The following is a 6,422-nucleotide window of genomic DNA, read 5'->3' as shown; positions in this document are numbered from 1 at the left end:
CTATACTGTACCGTGAAACATCTTTTTTGAGCTCTACATGAAAAGCTAATACAAGCCCTGTTTTTATTGTCTCAAAAAAAGTTTAACTGTGGTAGCAGCGGTAGCGCAGTGGTAGCTCAGTGGTTAAGACCTTGGACTACTGAGTGGTATGTTGCAAGTTCAAATCCCAGCACTGCAGAGTTAAGTAACTGCTCAGTTGTATAAATGAGATAAATGTAAGTCACCCTGGATAAGGGTGTCTGCTAAATGCTGTAAATGTACACATATGCTAAGGATATCCGAGTTCAGCTTTTCACAGTGACCTTTAGAAGCCTCTGATTCACCAGTTGTCATAATTAGGAGTTAACTGGGAGTCACATTTGGCTGTTAAAGGGCCTACACTTTAACTAGTGACTTTTTGCTTTTGATACCTTGGTAAAATCCAACATTTAGGCTCAGTCAAATTATCAACAGTAATGTATATTTGAAATGACATCACCTTCAATATGCAGAAATGTATGATGCTTGTAACAAAGCAAATTGTGTAAAAATCCATTCAACATAAAGTGAGGTACAGGTTATCAAGAAGATCAGCATTTCCACAAGGGCTTGCATTGGCTTACAAGCGGATCTTCCTACTCCTGCTGTGGCACTGATATACTGTATCAAGTTAGCAACAGTGGGTAATGCGGCATCTAGATTTCCTATGATGGAGATAAAGGGAACGGAATAGTAATAATAGTACTCTGCAAGTAGATGCTAGGCTGAATAATGACACAGACAGTAATACCCCCAAAAGGTGAAAGTTGATATGAAAAATCTATTAAATCTGATGATGAAAATGATGGCAGAAGGAAAGGTTGATGATTCAAAAGTCAAAGTTTATGGTGTAGATAAACCTAGGCAAGTTTATGAAGTAGATATTACATAACTCCAAGGTTTAGATGGCTCTCATCAAGAATTCTCTATGCCTAAAATACAGCTACTGGAACCTTTTGATGACACAGTGTCCTTGAAGAAATTGGAAGAGATCACAGGACCATAAATAAATCTTCTTTGTCATATAAAAGTTCAGGTGAGACTGATGAATCCTGGGAGTGCCAAATGGGTGCAATTGCACAGGTCCTCCATTAGGGTGAGCTGTTGCTTTATGGACTGCATCTAGTTCAAGAGACTCTGAACCTGCTTCAGGTGTGAGATGGTCCTTTCGTATCAAAAAAGTGGAGTCTTTCAGAAAAGTAATGACGAATGATACAACAAAAGATTATACCATTGTGCCAGGTGTAGAAGCAAAGGAGGAAGCTGTGGGGAAAAAAGAAAGAGAGCTGACACCCAGAAAGGAAACCACAGAAGTCATTTAAGTTCCTCATCAAATATTATACAACACATAGTGACAGTCTGTGTATGCTCACCACTCCCAATGTGGAATCCATGAGCTTCTCACATCTTACACTAACAACATCAATCCTCAGCAAAACAATGCATTCCTGGGTTTGTTCGTGAAAAATGATACACACTCTTCAAGACAGTGCAATCAGATTAAATAAATCACTGCCTGGGAACCACATCAATAGGAGCTCTGAAGACCATTGTGCTTCAGACATATGTCATGGATGAAGGACTAGACATCTTTTTGGGGAGGGAATGATAATAATATGTCATTTCTAGAGCAAGGTTCAATCCCATCAACAGCAGCAGCATAACATTCAGGACTTCCCACTGACTGGATGAAAATAATTAACCATTTGGACCCCCTGAAAGCCCCAAATCCACATTATGAGGATCCCTAAAATAAACTTCAATAAAATGTTATGGAGTTATGGTGTCTGTTAGCCTTACTGAGTTTGTGTGAAAAAAGAAATGGTGAAATGTGAATTCAAGAAAAGGTTGTTATGGTGTTTTATTTTAGCCTACTTTACCTTAAAATTTTTTTAAATTAGCAGTACCATTCTGTCGCAGGGTGTTACTGTAGTGAATTGGTCAACTATGTTACTTTTTTCTACCATTGTTTAATAGAGAATAACAATTGTGATGCTCCATGCTGCTTTAGCTCCCCTTCAAAAATGGAAAAATTGAAGCAAAGCTCTCTGTCAGGAAATTTTGGGTTCACTTAAAAAAAAAAATTAAAAATCAAACATAACAATGAAAATCCTCCAAGGGAAGTAATTTCAGCAGAAATTTTATCTTTTTCAACCAGAGTATTCTCTCCCTTGAAGTTAAGACACACACACCCAAAAAAAAAAAAAACCCAGCATGTCATGTGACTTAGAAGCTGGAAAGTGCAAACTGTTCTGTCCTGACTCTCTCTTATCAGGAAACATACTGACTGTTACAAACCTCTGACACTTGAGACTCCTTCCATAAATGTTAAATAAATGGCTTCTAACAGAAAGCTTCACCACACCAATGATTACACACTTTTTTAAAATGTTAAACAACATTAAATAAGATCACTAAAACTTTTTTTATTATTATTATTACAATGAAATTATAAGAAAATATTAAAGGAGTGTTTTTTTAAGAAAATTTGTAAGCAGTTTCAAATATGATAGATCAAATACAGCTGTTTTAGTAATGATTTGTATATTAGAATTAAATTACATTCACATTTGTAATACTTAAACCTTTTTAATACTTTTAAACCTCATTCTGAATTAAATAGGAAATATAATCCAGCGTAAGTGTGCCAAGCCATGTAAATCATATCACACAAATGAGTTTATAATTTTCCAAACATATTCTTCACAAAACCTACGCTGTTGGCATTCTTTCCCTGAGAAACAGTTCATCATCATGTTCAAGGAAAGTATTTTCTCTGAACATGCTGATGTTCACAGAAGAGCAGTGAGAATGGGTGACTTTATCAAGAAAACAATAAAAAAGGACCATCTTATATAATCTTGTCAAGTGGTGTGGCTGAGTCATACATGTCACATCTGGAGAGAGAGAACATTTTCATGTTTGATCAGTCTTTTCTCATATGCACATCTAACAGTTTAAAATTAGCAGCCCTCCTTCGTCAGGCCCTAGAAATGAGTCATCTAGCTGCCACCCCCCCATTATGGGGTAATAATGTGATGACCTTCATGAGGACATCTAGAAGCCCTGGACAATGATTTTTACAGCCTGAAAACTGCCAGCATATTTCAGCTGGAGAATGATGTAGATATACTGCAGACATGTTTGATACAGAAGCAGTTACTTGAAAACGCAAAGGATAGCCTTAAATAGATTAATGCCCAACGACTATTCCTAATTCGTTTTTGCTAAAATTCCTAGTTAATCAAAATATCCTCCTTTGCTTGTAATGATAGGCTGACATCTGCTGAAATCTTCAGCAGGTATTTTGCTGCATGGCATAACACATACTGTATTTTTAACGGGACGTGCTTTTCTTAATAATCGGTAAAACTGATCCCATAGGAGCTTGAATGATGAGAGATTTATTTATTTATTTAACAGGATAAAGCTGTCATTGAACATGAGTGAAAAAGAAATCTTTGCATACTAGCTTAGCACAGCAATATTCCTGACTGTATGAGAAGTACAGCATTTGCTATGGCTTCCATTTTTTTTTTTTTTTTTTTTTTTTTAGACCAGCCGTGTTTTTCCTACTTAAGTGAAAAAGGGGGGAATGCACAAATTAGTTTATTAATCATAATTAAAATTAAGTTGTTCCGGATGGCACAAAATGTCTTGCACTATTTTGTGTTTTTATTTCCTTTGCTCATCTTAATTCAGAAATAATTTCCTTTAAAAAAAAAAAAAAAAAAAAAAAAAAGCTTGAACTGAGTGGAAAAGTAGTTTCCACTGGTTAAAATAATTTGTGGCTTCGCTGTTAGCAACAGAAAATCTAACTGGAATATTCCTTTAAGTACATAATAGTGACAAGACATGACCTTAAGTATTTTTAGATTGTATCTGGGTTAAGAATGAATGGGAAAATGGGAGAACTTTATAATACTAAAGTTACAAAGAGGTTGCAGTAATATCGGGGTTAATAACTGCCATCACGAGCTTGCTAAGGAGGACAACTTGTGAATGTTTTCAGGTTGTAATATGTTCCCAAGCTACCAGATTCTCCCATATATGGGAATGTAGGACGTGTAATGAGATGAATAGCCATTGTCCTACTTGGCCCCCATACAGTGGGTTCCCCCTGGGCCACTGGGTGAAAGGTAAACAGGGAACCAACTGCTTAGCTTATTCGACACAACATGTACCGTACTATCAGCGCAAGTGCAGCTAGTGCAAACACTATAATATTTGGGCCAGCAGGAACACTGCATGTATACGATCCTGACACCTGCTCAGCAACTCACATCAAAACAGGTGATTGCTGAAACTATACTTTGCATCTAATCAATAGTTATGAAATATAATCCTTTGTTTCTGGCTACTGTGCATGACCCTGGGCACTAAGGTTATTCAAAAGCACCTGTCCAATTAATCTTTCCACATGGAGAATGTGAATGCATGGCACAGCTCAGCGTGTTAACAAACATCAAGCCAAATAAGCATGTAAACTGTCCTCACATGACCTCAGGGTAGTGCTCTCATTATACCCCCACCTCCTACAGCTCACATAATGAACACAGTTCAACAACATGCATTCCCAATTACCTCTTTGAGAAATCATTCCATCTCTCAAAGGTCAAACCCAAGTGTTTGTTCAGAGCTCAATTACCTTGTTATCATCTCACTCTAAGGCAAATGTATTCCAGCCTCTCTAAAATTATCTCTAAATTTGATTTTCGAAGAATATTTTGTATGTTGGTTACGGTGGTGCATCAGGTCACATTGCCGCCTCTCAGCTCCCAGATGTAATTCAACTCTAAATGGCTGTGAATGCAGATGTATTCTACAGAATTTCTTCTCCTGCAGAGACACAGTTAGACGAGGGAGCAGAGCAAAGCAGGCTGGGTAATGTGAGGTAAGGTCAGCCTCTCAGAGTGAGGAGTATTCTGGGACAAAGTCTACTACTGGCTACTACTACTGGCATGACTTGGCTGAAAGCTCCAGCATCTTGACTGGCTAAATCAGGCTGAGGAGTCCCTTTGGATTAAATTCTTTAAGCTGCTGTTCAGGGACAGCTTCACTCTTCTCTCATTATACACGTTTGTGTGCTCAGCGACAGAAACGTACACGATGATATAAATTTTCTTAATGGATAATACATTAGTGGCTGAAATGATAATCTCACAGACATGCAAATACAAAATGGCTTACTGATGAAGCTGTTTAGCTGTGAAGATCTAGTTTTTCCTAGAACTCACAATCACTTTCACATGCCAACATATGGCGCTCTATTGGCTCTTATCTAGACAGTTAGAGACGGGTACAGCATGTTCCGGCATTTGTGAATGGCTGGTTTTGTTCTCAGTGTAAGATATGCCAGTTAGTCCTGGATTTCCTCTGGCCCAGAATTTTGCCACACAATGGACGCAAAGACACCGCCACTGCGCTAAGCTGCTGTCATAAAACCACATGAAATAGCCTTCTGATGCAGGCCACAGTAAGATTGGGGCTATAACTGACTGCAAATGGCAAACAAAAATATATTCTCAGAAATATTCTGCAATCAGAGTGCAGCTTAGAATACATTATTATTCCTTTAGTATCATGTCCTGGATGGCTGCATTCCAAAAAGCATGAGTACTGGAACTGTCACCCTTTTACATGTGTATCCTCATTTCCTTGGCAATATTAGATTAGAAGTGAGTGAACATTTCAGAAAAAATCTAAAACATCTCTCTCCCTCCCCCTCTTTCTGTGCATTGCTGAAAGGGAATGATGGATTGAGATAAAAATCAGCAAATTAAAGCACTCAGGGGAAAGAACAGCCTGCTCTGCGCTGTTTCTCAGAACTCTCGGAACATCATCCAAATGGGGAGGGACACGAACTCACGTTTGAGTCAGGCTAAGTATGTTTAATCTGCTAAATAGAATTACAGAAGTATTACAGCCCTGCATCTTACATGTCAGTCTGTCTATCCTAGTGAAAAAAAATGACTAGTACACTAATCATCATGTACTTGCAACCACACTAATGATTACACAATTAGTACATGTACTAATATTTTTATGTAAAAACAACTATTCGTATCAGTGTATAGCTTTACGTTAAATGCACTTAGCCATGGTAACAGTGTAGTATACTTAAGCAGATTATGCTCTATGTATTTTAATCAGCATTGTGCATAAAACAAAATGAATATATTTTAGATGTATTACAGTTGCATTCCTAGTGCACTTTGAGCATATTAGGAATGTACTGTAAGTTCATTAACATAGAAGCATTTTCAATGTATACTTAGAGTAAATAAATTTTAAAATGTATAATTTATATAAAAGAAATGCTTTTCTACATTATAATATAGCTAACACACACAGAATATACAAGAAATGTATTTGAAAAGAATCTAACAAGTGTATTTTCTGAA

The sequence above is a fragment of the Pangasianodon hypophthalmus genome, chromosome 13 (assembly GCF_027358585.1).
Source record: "Pangasianodon hypophthalmus isolate fPanHyp1 chromosome 13, fPanHyp1.pri, whole genome shotgun sequence".
In the NCBI taxonomy this organism is placed as follows: Eukaryota; Metazoa; Chordata; class Actinopteri; order Siluriformes; family Pangasiidae; genus Pangasianodon; species Pangasianodon hypophthalmus.
Note: the sequence above shows the minus strand (reverse complement) of the source record.